This window comes from Dipodomys merriami, unplaced genomic scaffold, assembly GCF_024711535.1.
Source record: "Dipodomys merriami isolate MVZ:Mamm:240054 unplaced genomic scaffold, mDipMer1.0.p SCAF_22, whole genome shotgun sequence".
NCBI classification, from domain to species: Eukaryota; Metazoa; Chordata; class Mammalia; order Rodentia; family Heteromyidae; genus Dipodomys; species Dipodomys merriami.
Genome location: NW_027203604.1, coordinates 2,062,084 through 2,081,559, shown reverse-complemented (window position 1 = coordinate 2,081,559; position 19,476 = coordinate 2,062,084).

Here is a 19,476-nt window from a genome sequence, read left to right as displayed (position 1 = left end):
AAGGATAGTTTAAAAAAAATGGAATGGGAAGGGATGGGACAGGGAAACAAAGGAGGAGCTTACAATGCTTGATAAGAAATGTACTCATCTTGCCCATGTAATTGTAACCCCTCTGTACAGTATTTTCACAATAAAAAAAATTTAAAAAAACAAATTTGGTTCTCCATCCTGCAGTAACCAACATGATCTTTTATTAAATCAATTATTGCCTCTTTAACAAATGTTATTGCATGAAGGAAAAAAAAATGGAAACGAGGTTTTTCTTTCTTGTTGTTGTTTTTAATGTACTAGGTGATTTCTTTTTTTTTCTGTGTGTGTGTATGTGTATGTGTGTGTGTGTGTGTGTGTGTTTTCTCTATGGTTTTATCCCCTGTTGTCACTGTATTTGATTTTGTTATTCTGGGTATTGTGTATACATTTATCTGAATTAGGGTAGGGAAAGGGAACAACAAAATGGTGAAACAAAGGACAAAGTAGGCACCAATGCAACAGCAATACTCACAAAATGTTGAAAATGATCTGTACAACTTGGTGGTGGGGAGTTTGGGGGGAGGGAAAGTGGGAGAAAAATGAGGAAGGGGTAAAAAGTTCTACAAGAAATGTATTCACTATCTTACATATGTAACTGGAACCTTCTGTACATCACCTTGACAATTAAATTAAATTTAAAAATAAAATAATAATAAAAACCAGCCTCTAATAAGGTAAATTTTACAATGTCTGACACTCAACCAAAATGACCAGGGACATGAATAATTAGGAAAGCATAAGTCATTGAGAGGATTTGATACAGCAAAGAATTTTTAAAATATTAAAAGGCATTAGTAAATGGACAAATAAATTCAAGTCAATGAGTCTTCCTGGAGTCTTTATCTACAATAGCTGAAAACTTGAAACAAATGTCTTTCCATTCATTATTCTGGTATGAAGAAACAGCCCGACAAATAATATATAATTCAAGAATGAGTTACTGTATATAGCACATCGATCGTCTCCAACAGCTTGAGCAGTAGAAGCCAATACAGAAAGAATATATACTTTGGTGTGATTTCGTTCATATGAAATTATGAAATTCTCATAATGAAAACACTAGTCTGTAGCAATAGGAGTTCTGTGGCCATTGTGACTAGGTGCAATGATGAGGGAAAGGCCAACTTCATTTAAGAGAAGCAATTAACTTTTAGGGGTATGTGTATTCTTGACTGATTATAAATTAAGGCTTATTCAAAGTCAACTTTAGGAAATCTTGGCTACAGTTGGCTAACATCACAAAACATTCTGACTCAAAAGAACATGTATTCAATTGTGAGACCTAGATCATTTTCTATGCTTAATGTAACACTTTGCCATGAGAGACAGAGAGAGAGACAGAGAGAGAGAGGCAGAGAGAGAGACAGAGAGAAATCAAAGAGGACGGGGTAAAAGCCCTATAGAGATGTACCAGTTTGCTTTCAAAACAAACATTTATATAACTCAGATTAAAATATAACCAGCCTCTTTGAGCATTCAGTCTTCTCAGCTCATGTAGATAAAGATCTGGATTGCTGAAACTTGTTTGGCTGCTCTATAAAATAACCACAGTATCATTGAGACTTACTAAGCATGAATCACAGCGCAACCTTCTGGTTTAAAAGCCTCAGCAGAACAGTTGTACTCTGGGCTCTAATGATATGGGAAGAGGTGGGGGGATGGGCGTTCAAGGTATCATCTGGCACTAAAAGATTCTGTTGGGGGTTCATGCCATTATTGCCATTTAGTAACAATGTCCCTTGAATTTGGCTCAAACTTTCAAACCCTTACTCTTAATTGTATCCCATTTGGGATACAATTACAGCTACAGTTTTCATGAAAACAAAAAAGTTGATAACAAGTCGAAGGTATAGCTTTGATTATTCCCCTTCCATTTTTTATATATTACCTTGGACCAATCATTTTACTATATTGTCTTTGTATTCCTCCTGTGAAAACTGGATACAGTTGTTCCCATTACAGCAGTGTTTTCTGTTTTCAACAGCAAAATGTTTATGAGAGAATCATAAGCCCCAAGTAGATAATGGCTTAATCAGGAAATCAAAATCATATGCAAAAACAAATTAACCAACCAAATAAATAAATTAGAGACCACCCAGAACAGTGTTTCAGGTAGCATAGGATAGCACAAGGATGAAACTCTGACACAGAAAAGATGATTAATTGACTATTCTTCTCCAAGTCGGCTGATCCTCAAGTCCAAAGACAATCTTGGCACACACAGGTTGGAATGTTAGCTATAGGAAACATTGGGTTAACTCTTTCCAATTTAGCACTATCAAGTATCTCTTTGAAGCATCATCTTATCCAGAAAAGAAGTAAGTGACTCCTTCAAAGACCTTCCCTCCTCGTATCTTCTCTCACCCAAAATAAGCCTTCCCCAGCAAAAGTTGCCAAATGAAAATGGTCTTATTCAAATGAGGCACTATTCATAGAATTGGGCAGGAGGTTGGACAGGTTTCCATTTCCACAAATTCAGGTCTTCATACCTGACATACCAATGACTGCTGATGGCTAAATATTTTTTGCTTTAAGGAAATAAAGATAATGTTGATCTTTGAGGTTAATTTCAAACACCAAAGTCTCCTCCTCTTCCTCCTCATCCTCTTCCTCTTCTTCTTTTTCTTCCTTTCCTTCTTCTTCTTCTCTTTTCTTCCTCCTCATCCTCTTCCTCTTCTTCTTTTTCTTCCTTTCCTTCTTCTTCTTCTCTTTCTTCTTCTTTTAACAGAAGTCATGTCAGAGTCCATGCCAGTGGCTATCTTCCAGAATCTCTTTTTAACCATTATTATTGTATTGTTTTGTTACGAATAGATCATTTCTTTAATCTTATATCCCTGAAGGTTTTAAAAAGGATCAATGTAAATTGAACCAAATTCAAGATTGACACATTAGAGTCCAACCCATACCCTGAGGTGAAAACTACCCCACAACCAGGCCTATTTAAAAAGCTTCTACCACAAAGCCATTCAGGGAGTTGCTTGTCAAACCTCAAATCTAAAATTAAATCTCTTGCAAATCTTCAAAAATGACTTTGTTCAAAAAGGGCAGCATACACCACGAATATGTGTGGCCATTACAAAAGAAAATCTTGTGAGGGGAAAGACATTCACAGGTTTTGTAGGAAAGCCATTATTTCAGCTATTAATTGCTAGCACTGGTTTTGAGACAGTGTATTTCCACCAATTTCAATTTATTTAAAACATCCACACTAAAATTATGTAGTTTTTCATAGTTGGAAAAAAGATTTCTCATACAATCCTTTTTGAGGAGGGTGAGACATTAACAAAAATTAGCCAAGTATCCTGAGTGCTAAAATTAATTTTTCTTAGAATTAGCAGTAAATACTTATTTTTTTAAGAGACTTTCAAGTTCTGTTATGCAGAGATAAGTGAACTTAGCATGACTTTTAGAATTTAGTATGCTCCAACCATGGTAAGTTCTTGGGAATAAATATTCAAAAACATAGGTTAAGGTCAATTGAGTTTTTAAATAACAATCTCAGTATAGGCTTCCTACTTATTTAAAATATTTCTCTATAACTTTCTTTTCTTTTCCCTTCTTTCTTCCTCTCTTCCTACCATCTTCCCTCCCTCCCCTTTCCCTTTAGTTTTCTCATCTTTCCTTCCCTTTTCCTTTCTCTTACTCTTATATTTCTTCCTTCCTTCGTTCTCTCTCTCCATCCCTTCTTCCTTCCTTCCCTCCCTCCCTCCCTTCCTTCCTGCCTTCCTTCCTTCCTTCCTTCCTTCCTTCCTTCCTTCCTTCCTTCCTTCCTTCCTTCCTTTTTCCTCCTCTCCTCCCCCTCTCCTCTCCTCTCTTCCCCTCTCCTTTCTGGTTCTCCCCTCTCCTTCTCTCCCCTCCCCCTCCTTCCCTCCCTTCTCCTCCTCTTCCTCTTTCTTTCCTTTCCCAGGTACTTACTGTTAGGTTTTTTAAAAAGAGGTAGCTGAGAAAGAACTGCACCACGCACGTGGTATTCAGGTAAGGGGTAGGTTTATTCAGTAGACCTGCTGGGAGCAGGCAAGGTTGGCACTCTACGCGGCTGGCAAAAGAAGCCATCTGGCCCCAGATTAGGCCTTATATATGGTAGGGGGCGGGGAAGGGTGTGTCCAGGTAAAGGGAAGTGGGATCAGGTGGGAGAAAGTTTTGGCCACATCAGGTTAAGATGTGACCCCAGGAGGTTCCGGGAAGATGGCAGAGGAGAAGATGGAATCTGAACAAGCTCTCGCATAGAAAGCAGTTTTAGAGTTCCAGTGAACAGTCCTAAGCCAGAGAATCACACCAAGTGTGCCATCACAGGACAGAGAGTTAGACAAGAGAGGGAAAGCCAAGGCAAGGAGACACATCTAAGCGCCTGCCAGCAGCCGCCACGGCAGCGGCGGCAGGGTCGTGGTGCCCACCGCAGCCGGAGTCATACCTGAGCGCTCACACAGAGAGTCCGGGATGAAGGAGCCAGATGCAGCGGGCGAGCGGATTCTACTCAACATCAGCAAGAACCAACAAGGAGCGGACATCTTCATCCTGCAGTTTGCAGACCAGAGACGACCCAGGATCCAAGACTCGGCGTGTGTAGAAGCCCGATGTCCTCACTCCTTCTCAGGGAGCAGAGGAGGGAAGGCCACCCCTACCCCCAGCACTGGTGATCTCCATCTTGGATACCGACAAAGCTCGGAGGAGCTGCCAGCTCCAACTCAGGCCTTGGAATAAAATGAGTCATTTAGCAGGTCACAAGAACTTAACGGCAAAGTGACCTGCCAGACTCAGCTCCATCCAGGGAAAAGTCACTCAGCTCAGGCGTCAGCCATTGGAGTGGCTTTCCTCACTGGGTAACCAGAGCCAGAGGCTGCCCCTCCCTCTAGCAGCCTCCACAATCAATTGAAAAACAGAAACCCTGAGAATGGCTCCAGGCTGGGCTCTGTGACTTTTTTCACAAAATAGCCCCAGGGAAAAGCTACTGATTGTTGAAAGGCCTCAACTCTACCCAGAACCTAGCCTCACCACTGCATCCCCCTCTTTTGTGATTCTCAAAGCAGATCACCCTCCCATTAAACTAATCTGGGAGGGGGATCTCAAAATCTTGGGTAAAGCAGAACATTTTTCTGCCTGTTCGAACAAACTGACTTAAGAAACCAATCAAGCCACAGGACCTCAAGCTGACCAGAGACTCCAAGGAGAGGCTGGTTACAGACAAAAGGGAGATACAGGATTCTTCCCACCCTTCCCAAAAAAAAAATAAAAAAAAAAATAAAAGAACTTTTATTTTTCTTCTTCTTCTTTTCTTTCTTTTTTTTCTTTTTTTCTTTTTTTTGGTACTTATATATATATAAATTTTTTTCCTTTTCTAAAAATTTTATTAATCTTTAATTTTTGCCTTTTTTAAAAAAATAATTGTTTTCCAGTAACTTTTTTTTCCTCTTATAATTTTTATTTTAGGAATACGTGAATGTGCGTTTTCCTTTCTTTTCTTGTCTTCTTTCTCTTTTTCTTTTTTTCTTAACTATCTTTTTGTTTTTTGTCTAGCTCTACTGAACTTCTGATCTTTTTTTCTCCCTTTCTTATCCTTTTCACCTTTTCCTCTCTTTTGATCTTCTTTATGTGACTTAACTCTTGTCCTGCACATCCTCAGATAAACCCATAGTTAACTAGTAGACCCTATCCTCCATTGTGTACACACTTAATCCACAAATTTATTACTCAATTCAAAACCTCTGAGACTTAAATTCCTTAATAGCAGTACTACCTCTTTATACCTATATAATATTTTAAGCATTTATTTAAGTTTTTCACTTCTCCTCTATGTCCCTTCCCTTCTCTTAATATACTCACATTCCTCTCTAAATAGATGGTCTTTTAATCTCCATAATAATATTGATTTTTACATTTCTATTTTTTTCTGGTCTCTTTTCATTTCCCTTTCCCTTTCTTCTTTTTCTCTCTCTCTCTCTACTTGCATCCTACCCAACCTATTTCCTGCATTGGGATTAGGACATAGTTAACTCTCCCTGTGCCTCCCCACACCAATCTATTCCTATTTTTTAACCCACATCTCTCCCTAACCCTAATAATTTCTGGTTTTCCAAATTCTTCTCTGCGGTTCGAAGCCCATTAACATATAGTTGTTTGATGTTGAATAGATGTATCTGTTGAACTAGATTGTATCTGTAGACTATTGACTGTACAAATGCAAACTTTGATTGATGGTTGCCTTAAGATAGTGTTCTAGCACAAAACTGGTGCTATTTTCATCTCAAATGGGCAGAGTAAGCCAGAAAAACACAAGAAAAATGGCAAATCCGGATATCTCAATTCCCAATCTTGATAATCAGGGGTCAGAACAGATAGTGAATAATCCAGAGGAGAGTTCCCAAATAGCTCTACAAACACTGCTGGCAAACATGATAAATGAGAAGTTTGACAACTTACAAAGGACTCTGTATGAGCGTGAAAGGGAGAGAGAGGAGGCATCCCAAAAGCTTATACAGGAATATCATAAGCATGAGGAAGCTACTCAAAAACTGATACAGGATTTGCGTGAACAACTTGAGAATACTCAAAGAGAAAGGGAGGAATAGCGTGAGCAGGCTGAGAACACTCAAAGAGAATGGCAGGAATCCCAAGAATGGGAGGAAAGAGAACTACAGGAATCCCACAAACGGGAGGAGGCTAATCAAAGAGTAATACAGGAATTGAGAGACCAGGTAGAGAATACACAAAGATCACTAAAGACATTCATGGAATCCATTAACAAAGAGCTGAAGGAAGTCAGGGAGACCACAAAGGGAATGCTGAATGGAACCCAACAGAAGGAATGAGAGTCCAAAGAAACCATAACCAATCAACTAAGTGATTTGAGAACAAACACTGAACACCAAATTAAGGAAGTAAAGAAATTCAAACAAGACCTAAAACAGCTTCAACAAAGAATTTGAAGCCATCAAAGCTGACCAATTAGAAGGAAAAGAGATAAAAAACAAAGTAGAGAGTCTTGACAGCAGGTTAGACCATGCAGAAGATCGAATCTCAGGGATTGAAGACAGCCTAGATATTATAGAGAAAGAACATACAACCATCCAAGACAAGTCCAAGAAATATGATAGATCTATCCAACACCTGGAAGACACCATCAAAAGGCCTAATCTAAGGATAATGGGTGTAGAGGAGCACCTAGAAACAGAAGTTAATGGTCTAGGAAATTTGTTTAACAGGATCCTAGCAGAGAACTTCCCAAACATACAAAAAGATAGGCCTATTTAGATACAAGAAGCTTTTAGAACCCCAAATAGACCAGACCAGAATAGGACATCCCACCGTCACATTATAATCCACACAAGATCAACTCAGACCAAGGAAAAGATCCTTAAAGCTGTCAAGGAGAAAAGGTTATAATCACCTATAAAGGGAAACCAATTAGAATCACCTCAGATTTCTCAGCAGAGACAATCAAAGCAAGAAGAGCCTGGAATGATGTATGCCATGCCCTAAAAACAAACAACTATCAACCAAGAATACTGTACCCAGCTAAACTCTCCTTCATAACTGAAGGCCAAATAAAAACCTTCCATAGCAAAGAAAAATTGAAACAATACATCTCCACCAAACCAGCCCTACAAAAGATTCTTAAAGATGTCCTACACATAGAAAACCAACAAGACCGCAATAAAGGCCAAGAAACTGCACCCACACTGAGAATCCAAGAACCATAGGAAGAACCCAGTTTTTGCAGCCCCCAAGAAGGTGGATAACATGGCAGGAACTCCCAAATACCTCTCAGTACTATCTCTTAACGTTAACGGACTGAACTCTCCAATTAAGCGACATAGACTGTCTAGTTGGATTAAAAAACAAGACCCTTGTATATGCTGCCTGCAGGAGTCACATCTTGCCCATAAAAACAAACACATTTTCAATGTTAAAGGCTGGAACAAAATCTACCAAGCAAACGGCCCCCATAAACAGGCAGGAGTTGCAATCCTAATATCAGATAAAATAGACTTCAAATTAAAATTCGTGAGAAGAGATAAAGAAGGTCACTACATACTAATTAAAGGATCTCTCCTTCAGGAGGATATTACAATTCTAAATATCTATTCGCCAAACAATGGAGCACCCAAATTTATCAAAGAAACACTACTTTCCCTCAAATCCCATATAGATCCAAAGACATTAATTGTTGGGGACTTTAACACACCACTCTCCCCACTAGATAGATCAACTCAGCAAAAACTCAACAGAGAAACGGCAGATCTAAACAGCTACATAGATCAACTAGACTTAACAGACATCTACCAAACATTTCACCCAGCAGCATCAGAATACACGTTTTTCTCAGCAGCACATGGACCGTTTTCTAAAATAGACCACATTTTAGGCCACAAAGCAAACTTGTCTAAATTCAGAAACATTGAAGTTATACCTAGCATCCTCTCTGACCACAAGGGAATAAAATTAGAACTCAACACCAAAAGCCACCAAAGAAAGTCCGGCATCACATGGATGCTGAACAACAAACTGCTGAATCATGAGTGGGTCATGGAAGAGATTAGAAAGGAAATTCAAATATTCATGCTATTCAACAAAAATGAACACACAAATTACCAGCTCCTCTGGGACACAGCAAAGGCAGTACTCAGAGGCAGTTTATAGCTCTGAGCTCCTACATCAACAAATTGGAGAGATCTGAAACTAACAATTTAATGACACATCTAAACCTCCTTGAAAAAGAGCAGCAAGATAAACCCCAATCCAGTAGACGGAAAGAAATAATCAAAATTAAATCAGAATTAAATGAATTAGAATCCAAAAAAACAATAGAAAGAATCAACAAAACAAAGAGTTGGTTCTTCGAAAAACTTAACAAAATTGACAGACCCTTAGCAAATCTTATCAGAAAAAGAAGAGAACACACCCAAATTAATAAACTCAGAGATGAGAATGGAAACATCACCACGGAAAAAACCAAGATTCAGAACATTATAAGGGAATACTTCTCAAAACTTTATGCTAATAAGTTTGAGAACTTGACAGAAATGGACCTTTTCCTAGCAAATATTGACATGCCAAAACTAAACCAAGATGAGTTAAACTATCTTAACAGGCGCATATCAAGCACTGAAATAGAAACAGCAATAAGAGACCTCCCAGCTAAGAAAAGTCCAGGACCAGATGGTTTTACATCGGAATCTTACAAGGCCTTCAAAGCAGAGCTCACACCAATACTCCTCCAACTCTTCAATGAAATTGAAAGAGAAAGCTCACTACCGAACACATTCTATGAAGTCATCATAACCCTCATCCCAAAACCAGGCAGGGACTCATCAAAGAAAGAGAACTATAGACCCATTTCTTTGATGAATATTGATGCAAAACTTCTCAACAAAATTTCGGCCAATCGACTTCAACAATTCATCCAAAAAATCATACACCACGATCAAACAGGATTCATTTCAGGGATGCAAAGCTGGTTCAATATACGCAAATCAATTAATATTATTCATCACATCAACAGGACCAAGGATAAGAACCACATGGTTATCTCAATAGATGCAGAAAAAGCATTCGACAAGATCCAACACCCCTTCATGATGAAGGTTTTGGAAAAATTAGGAATCCATGGAACATTCCTCAATACAATAAAGGCTGTATATGACAAACCTACAGCCAGCATTATACTCAATGGTGAAAAACTAAAGCCATTTCCTCTTAACTCAGGAACAAGACAAGGATGCCCACTCTCTCCAATTCTCTTCAATCTAGTATTAGAATGCCTAGCTACAGCAATAAGACAAGATGCAGACATAAAGGGGATCCAAATAGGGAAAGAAGAAATAAAACTCTCCCTCTTTGCAGATGACATGATCTTGTATTTAAAGAATCCCATAGACTCCACTCCCAAATTACTCAAGCTGATTCAAAACTTTGGCAAAGTAGCAGGTTATAAAATTAACCCCCCAAAATCAATGACTTTTCTGTATGCCAACAATGAGAAAAGTGTGGCTGAAATTAGGAAAGCAACTCCATTTGTAATAGCCCCACAAAAAATAAAATACCTACGAATTAACTTAACTAAAGAAGTGAAGGACCTCTATGATGAAAACTTTAAAATCTTGAAAAAGGAAATCAACACAGAACTAAAAAAATGGCAAAGCCTCCCATGCTCCTGGATTGGAAAGATTAACATCGTGAAAATGGCAATACTTCCCAAGGCTATCTACAAATTCAACGCAATACCTATCAAAATTCCAACTTCATTCTTCAAGGAAATAGAAGAGGCAATCCAAAAATTCATATGGAACAATAAAAGACCCCAAATAGCAAAAACGCTCCTCAACGGAAAGAACACTGCTGGAGGAATATCAATACCAAATTTCAAACTCTACTATAAAGCCATAGTAATCAAAACAGCTTGGTACTGGCATAAGAACAGACCTCAGGACCAATGGAATAGAATTGAAAACCCAGAAATGAACCTACAGACCTATAGCCATCTAATCTTCGATAAGGGAGCTAAAAAAATAGAATAGAAGAAAGACAGCCTCTTCAGTAAATGGTGCTGGCAAAATTGGTTAACTACATGTAAAAAACTAAAGCTAGATCCTTATATATCACCCTGCACCAGAATCAACTCCAAATGGATCAAAGACCTTGAAGTCAAAGCAGACACTCTGAAAATATTACAGGATGGAATAGCAGAAACCCTAGGTCTCCTTGGCTCAGGCAGAAATTTTTTGAATAGAGACCCGGAAACACAACAAATCAAAGAAAGGTTGGACAAATGGGATTGCATAAAGTTGCAGAGCTTCTGCAGGACAAATGACATAGCTAGCAAGATCAATAGAAAGCCCACAGATTGGGAGAAGATCTTTACTAGCCATACAACGGACAAGGGTCTCATGTCTAAAATATACTTGGAACTCAAAAAATTAAACCCCCCAACAACAAATCCTCAAAGAAACAACTGCCCAATAAATAAGTGGGCGAAAGACTTAAAGAGTAACTTCTCTGAAGAAGAAAGAAGGATGGCCAATAGACACATGAAGAAATGTTCAACATCCCTAGCCATAAAAGAAATGCAAATCAAAACAACATTGAGATATCACCTCACCCCAGTTAGAATGGCAAAAATCAAGAACTCTAACAACAACAGATGCTGGAGGGGATGTGGACAGAAAGGAACCTTACTTCATTGTTGGTGGGAATGTAAACTTGTTCAACCACTTTGGAAAGCAGTATGGAGGTTCCTCAAAAGACTTCACATAGAACTCCCCTATGACCAGCAATCCCACTTTTGGGCATTTACCCAAATGTTTACAAACAAGACCACACTAAAGCTACCAGCACAACAATGTTTATTGCAGCATTATTTACCATAGCTAAGATATGGAACCAACCCAGATGCCCCTCAGTAGATGAATGGATCAAGAAAATGTGGTATATATACACAATGGAATTCTATGCCTCCATCAGAAAGAATGACATTGCCCCATTTGTTAGGAAATGGAAAAACTTGGAAAAAATTATATTAAGTGAAGTAAGCCAGGCCCAAAGAAACATAGGTCCCATGGTTTCCCTTATTTGCAATATCTAGTATATGTATGAGTCAAGCGGAAAAGGTCAGATAATGTGATGTCAGGAAAATGAACCCTTAGATATGTATTTTAATGTTTTTTTCTTTCATGCATGTGTTTCTAATGCATTTATAAGATTATCTCTTTGTATGTCCCTCCCCCAGAGTATAACCCTTGCTTTCACTGTATTTGATGTCAGTAGAACTTGTGGAGGAGATGGGGAAAAACCAGTTGTTTAAGGATACAGGTGGACCTGTTGCAACAATGAGAAGTACAAGTTGTCATGTCCAAAACGATCTTTACAATGTCGGTGCGGGGGGGGGGGGGCGGAGGGAGAAGGCGGGGAAGGAGAAGGATTGGGATTGGGGGGGAGGGGGGAGGCTGGGAAGGGATGTGAAGGGTAAACCAAAGGAGAAGGCTGCAATGCTTGGTAAGAAATGTACGCATTATCCTTCCCATGTAATTGTAACCCCTCTGTACAGTATGTTCACAAATAAAATAAAATTAAATTATAAAAAATGAAACACAGCAACAAAATAAAACCAAAGACAAAAGGAAAAAATAAAAAAAAAATCTGCAAACAATATAATTAAAAAAAAAAAAGATGTGACCCCAGCGGATGCGGATATGACCTCTTCCAGGTGTCCCAGTTGCCTAGGTAATGCAGGTACTGGGCGAGGTCTGTTCGCTGTCCAGGAATGGACCTTACACTTACCATATAGCATAGGCTGGTCTTAGACCTACCTGTAGCCCCAAGCTCCCCTGGATCTCAAGATCCTCTTGACTCCACTTCTGTAGAGCTGGAGTTACAGTGTGCACCACTACTTCCAACACAGCATTCCATCTTTCAATTGTAAGTGTTCAAAAGCAAAATCCATCAGCTCAGTTTACTTTTAGTTGTTTGTTTGGTGTTGAATGAAACCTAAGTTTGAACTTGGGGCTTTGTGCTTGCTATACAGGTGTTGTACTGCTTGAGCCTTGCCTTCAAATCCACTTTATCTCCTTATTTTAAATATAGAGCCTCACTTTTTTTTCAGTGCTGTCCATGACTATGATCCTCCTATCTATGATTTTCTCCGTGCCTGGAATGGTAGGTAACTACTGTGCCCACTTTTTGTGTTGAGATGTGAATTTTTTTTCCCTGAGATAGCCTGAAACCACAATCTTCCTGATCTCAGCCTCTCATTTAGCTGGAACACAGTTGCATGCCACTGCACCCAAATATCAGTTGAGATTAGAACCTCATGACCCCAAATCTCTTTTATTACCCTAAGATCACCCTGAACTGAAACCCTCTGGGCATCTCCCTGGTAGCTAGTATTATAGTATGAATCATTAGCACCAGCCCAAATTTACTTTTGTTTATTGTGCACAAAATGTTGAACACAGGACAACACCCAGGCCCTCAATCAAGCCCTGTGACTGACAAACAAAAACAAAAACATGTTGATCTTGGTAGTAGCAATCACTGATAGAGCTGGAAGGAAAATCAAGGAAAATGCTTTCACTTTACCAGTGAAGTACTACACTGTAACCTTTCTCTGTCAGATGGATTACAAAATAAAATAACAAAAGTTGTTTAAACTTAAGATCCAAGACAAATTTCAACCAAAACTTTTATTTTCCTAGAATAAAGGCTTTATTTAAAGAACAACAAAAAAGGGAAACCGGAAAAAAATGCATTAAAAGGTCCTGTTTCTCTTCTGAATTTCAGAAACCACAAGCAATACTACTATCAATAAAAAGCAAGCTTCTGTGAATCATTATTTTATGTTTCTATCATTCTATGTTCTTCATAAAGAGTATCTTGCTCAGAACACAAAGAGCCTGGCTTTTACATTGTTATATAATAATATCTTAAATTGAACTTTTATGAATGCTAGCTTCTCCTAGAAATTAACTGATTTATGCTGATGGCATAGCTCAATGGTAGACCTCGTGCCTAGCATGAGCATGGCCTGACTTGTAGTATCTGAGTTAGTGTTTCATGTTACTTTTCTCAATGGCCTTGTAAGTCATTGGCTACACCTTACTTTTACCCAAATCATACACCTTAAAAAAATAAAAGCTGTTGATTTTCACAGAAACAAAAAATACACCCTCAAATCTGAAAAAAGAAAAAAGAAAGGAATTTTAACTGTGTGCTTTTGTGTACGTTTCTGAAGACTGGTTAGCAATGCAAGAGAACCCTGCTGTGAAGAGTACATTTAACCCTCATGGAAAAGGAGAAGAGGGGTTGGGGGCAGGGGAACTGGGGTTGTCAGAGGGTGGTGAAATACACAAAGACGGCTTGGACTCTACTCCCCTCTAGTGGCTGGACTCCAGGAAAAAAAATAACCTGTTTTGTGGATTTGCTTTTCTTGCTGGGTATGTTTTTTCCCTTAGAAAATTTCAGCTGAATGGAAAGATATTCAACCAAAGGTCATCATTGCCTAGAGTATCAGGATCTGATGTATTTTATTTCCTCTAGAGTTCTAGATTCATTCTAAGCATTGAGAAAAACACAACAGCAGAACCAGCAGAAATAAGGTTTGATTAAAAAAAGATTCTCCTCCCAGAAAAGAATTCAAACTTCAAAAGCAGTACTTCATAATTCTATACACATTTCCCCTAATCACCTGTACTTCACACAAACATCGAACTTCTTTTACTCCTTGGAAGATGATTAGAGAAGTCTGGCCCAGTGGTGTCACTGTTGCACTATCTGTGTGCAAATCAACATGGGTTGCTCAACCTGAATAGCTGGTAGTAAGAGTGCTAGGCACAGCTCTGAATCTTAAGTTTAGTGTAGGTGTGAATCTATATCACTTGCTATACTTACTTATTATAAACTATTCCCCAGTTCTTTAATTTCTAAGTTTTCCTTTTGGTTTGTTTCTTGTGTGAGTCTTGGGGCTTGAACTCAGGGCTTGAGCTCTGACCATGAGCTGCTTTTGCTCAGGGCTACGATTCTACCACCTGAGCCACAGCTCAACTCTCATTTTTGGATGTTAATTGGAGATAAGAATCTCAGGGGCTTTCTTGCCATGCTGGCTTCAAATGGTGATCCTCAGATCTCAGCCTCTGGAATAGCCAGGATTACAGGCATGAGCCACAGGTTCCAGTTTTTTTGTTTTTCTAAAGCTAGACTTTATAAAGATCAAAATATTAGAACAAAATTTATAACGAATCTAAAATTATCCATTTATAACACACTTCTATTTCTTGTATTTGCTTTATAATCACATAAACCAAGAGTGCACAGTGCATACATGCCTAGTAATACAAAATATCCAATTATCATGAAAAGACTTTGTCCTATCACTTGATATTACTATTACACAGATATTTAATCTGTGTAAACACAATAATAGCAAAATATAACTTAAATAATAATATGACATGGTTGTAAAAGGAGGCCAATGTAGAGGGGCAACCAATGCGGAAGGAGGGGGGAAAGGAGTGATGAGTGGTGTGTATAAGGTCCATGATCTTTATTTGTATGAAAAATTCATAAGGAAACCCACTAACATTGTTTACAAGAAGGGTAAAGGGAGGGGAATTACAAAAGACTAGTCTAGCTGGGTGTTAGTAGCTTATTCCTGTAATCCTAGCTACTCAGAAGGCTGAGATTTGAGGATTCAAAGCCAGCCCTGGCCAGAAGTGCAGTTGTAGCTCAAGTAATAGAGCACTAGACTTGAATGAAAAAAGCTCAGGGACAATACCCAGGCACTGAGTCAGGCAGACATACAGGCACACCACAAAAAAAGAAAGGGGGGGGGGGAAACAAAGGACAAAAGGAAGAGAGAACAGTATAATGGGGTGATTTTGATGAAAATACATTAGGTGTATGTATATATGTATGTAAATATCACAGTAAGCCCCATTTGTAAAGTTCATTTGTTAATAACTTTTCTATAACATAAAAACATTTTGGCATATTCTGGTTCTGTATAGCTGTCCCAAGACTTAGCACGTATGATCATTTAAGTGGGAATTTGTACAACATGCATCTGGCAAGGCTACTAGGTTAAATTAGCTCAAAATCACAGATACAATTCAAGAATCACTGAGCTTTAATTCTTGCTGGGAAAGTTATTCATCTGCAGCTTCTTTGGCTGTCAAAGATGGCAGAAACCAAAAGATGTCTCAGCTAGCTTCCTGCTGGAAGTTTCTATTAATTATAAATGTGAATGACTTACTGAATCTTTCAGGGTAGAGCTCAACTCATTTTAATATCAGCTAATATATATTCATCTCTTTTACTTCCCTTTCAGATGTACATTTAATGCTTGGTTAATTTCCTTCAATTAAGCTAATGTGGTAACATAATCTTATTATAACTTATTTAAGTGTCAAATTCCTTTTAAACATCACTTTCAAATACTTCTGTTAAATTGAGAGTCATTCATTCTCACAGTACCTGAAGGTCTGGGTGTTTGGCTGGGGTGGTCGAGAGCTCACTTGACAAGACTAGCAAGTACAGATCAATCTCCGGTTCCACCATAAACAAAATCTTGAGTTTGGTCCCAGTTTTACAACAGATTTTGGGTGGTTTTCAAGATGGTTCATCTAAATTGGGAGATTGGATTACTGTACATTCTTTTGCTAATTTGAATTTTTTCTAACCCGAATTTCCAGGATTGTTAGTTTGGTAGCATTTCTGGCTTATAGTCAATATTTTGTCCAAATTAATCTAGAGAGATGATAGATAATTGAGGTATAAAGATATGCCCACACAGAAAAAGTGTACCAAATAACAGCCAGGTTAGAAACATTTATCATCAAAAGACTGGTTCACACTCCCCATTCTAATTTTCCGGTATCAACTAAGTTACTTTCAGAGAGCAGGCCAAAAGCCGACCCAGTACTTCCCCATGCTTTCTGCTTGTTGGATGCACACTCAACATTTAATCAATTCTTCAAAAATCACACCTTCCTTGCTCTCAACTTCCTTGCTCTCAACAACAACAACAAAAGAAAAGAAAACCCAACCCCCAAACCTTAACCTCTGAAATATTACAGAAAAAAAACAGCATGGACTGCTACATTGTTTATCATATATATATATATATATATATATATATATATATATATATATATATATATATATATACATGAAGGTGAAGTGGACTGAGACCCTGTACTTTTGTGGGAAGCCTTGTGTCAGTACAGAACACTGTGCTGTGGAAGTGTGTTTTCTCAGTATATATTTCTAAGAACTTAAGTTACTTTAGATATTTTTGGTCAACTAGCTTTAAAGAAATGGGACCCTAGAGCCAGAGAAGTACAGTTCAATGTTATGTTTGACATTTTGATAGGTCTGTCAAGACAAACCTCTTTAACTGTGTTTAATTTAGGATCATAGATCTATCCATATTATTTTTAATGATTAATATTGCATATAACAATTGGAAATTGTTATGCTAGAGATTAATTTTATTTATTTATTTATTTATTTATTTATTTATTTATTTATTTATTTTTAATGACCTTCCTGGGGCTTGAATTCAGGGCCTGGGAGCTGTCCCTGAACATTTTTGCTCAAGGCTAGCATTCCAGCACTTGAGCCATGGGTTCCACTTCTGGCTTTTCTATTACTTTTTATGAGTCTCATGGACTTTTCTGCCTGGATTGGCTTTGAACTGTGAGCCTTACATCTCAGCCTCCTGAGTAGCCTAGGATTTGTAGGCATGAATCACCAGTTCCTGGTTAGAGATTACATTTTATTTTATTTAAAAATGCTCTAATTATTAGTGCTACTATTTTCAGGGCATTCCCTAAACTTTTGGTACTTTCCACGAAAAAATAAACACATATTAGATCACTTAAGAGAAAACTTATGAAGCATATGAAATACAGGATAGGCTTAAAAGGTCAATCCATTTAGGGGCATGCTAAGAAAAATAATTATTAGAAAAGGTCAATTTAAATGAAAACATGGAAGCTAGTGTGTGTGTGTGTGTGTAAATTTAAATAGCACAAAAGTGTGGATATATAATATAAACATGGTACATTAATATATATTTATAAACACAATACATAAATGGATACACACATATATATACATGCATACACATATATAATATACATACAATGTTTGGAAAATGGGACAAAAACTGGAATTAGACTGGAAGATCTGGAAACTACTTGCAGGTGTCTCCAATACTAAAGAAAATAATTTTTTTCCTATTCAATAGGTCTAAGACAAGTTTGAGCAAGGTCTAGCATTTGTCAGTGATCCATGCAGTTAAATGGAACCTTGATTTTGTTGTAAAAGTAGGATTTATATACAATAACTATTCTTCATTTCTAAAGCACTGGAAAAAAATGTCCAAGACTTTTCTCCCAAATTTTCCTGTGTTCTTCTCATCTTCCTCTTCTAATGAACCCAAGATTTACTCAGAAAATAGCATCCAACATATCCTAGTACTATTTAAAATATGCACCTTAATTTTTAACAGACTATAATATCAGTAGTGTTTATTTTTTCATTTGACTGTAATTGTTTGACTATAACTTATAGGTTGACTATTTTGGGGTGAGGACCCTAAAGCACCACAGACAAATATGGCCAGTGATACAGCAGGAGACCCTCTCACGCAGGAAATAGAGGCACGCTGACACAAATGTCTGTGGACAAGCACTGGGCATCAGGGTACACGATACTCCCAATCCAGCTAAAGAGATGGCAAGGAGGAGGTAGACACTGTAGAGGTGCATTTTACTCAAAGCACAGACAGATGCCAACAATGACAAACACAAGGTGGGCCACCTTTGAGAATGGCAAGCACACAATATTTTCCTGCACTCCTTCTAAGTCTCAGCTGGGGGACCACAGAACAAAAGATTACATATCTACTTACTATATTTTATGTGACAGCAGAGCCTTCATAAGAAATTAAAGGAATGGTTAGCAACAAGTGCTTTTTTACTAGCCTGGATAAGCAGTGCAGAGTTTTAAGCAGCACTCAATATGCAGGGGACACTGGGAGCCAGCAGAAGGGATGGAGTTTTAAACCCTTACTTTGAATGCAAAAGACACTATGTTGAAAATGAACTTTACAACTGGGGGGGGAGGGTGAGTTGGGGAGGTAGGGAGGGAAAGGATGGTAGGGGAAAACAAAGGAGGAGGCAACAATGCTCAATAGGAAATATACTCATTACCTTGCTCATGTAACAGTAACCCCTCTGTACAGCATTTTTACCAAAGCATCAAAAGGACTTAAACATACATTTCCTTTATGAAATTATAACTTTATGTATTATAGCTATTATGTCTCTTAAGCTTAAAACATTTCTACAAAGTAGCGCTGTGGCTCATGTGGTAGAATACCAGCCTTGAGCAAAGAAGTTCAGGGACAGAGCCCTGGACCTGAGTTCAAGCCTGGTAGGACTGCCACCCTCAAACAAAACAAAACAAAACAAAAAACTAACAACTCTTTTCTAGAACTTTTTTAATGTTTTCTATTGTAAAAATCCTTACATGAGTAAGGTAATGAGTACATCACCTCCACAACTAACCCCTCCCTGCCCTGAAGTTGTAAAGTTCATTTTTAACATAGTGTTTTGTACATCTCATTGTTACAATGGGTCAAACTGTATCCTTATTTAAGCATTTTGTTTTTTTCTTTCCCCTCTCTGAATTAGAGAAGTGTATATACAAGATGCAGGGCACTGACATCAAATACAGTGAAAACAGGGGTTATACCATGGGGGAGGAACATACCAAAGAAACAAACAAAAAAAATCACATGGTACATTATAAATACATTAGAAAGAGTACAAAAAAAGAAAAAAGATATTTGTGTCCCTATCTTGGGGTTCATTTTGCTTAACAATGTTCCTGAGTCCAAAAGCCACTTGTTAAAAACAAGCAAAAGCCATTTTTCAGAAACATCTAACATCT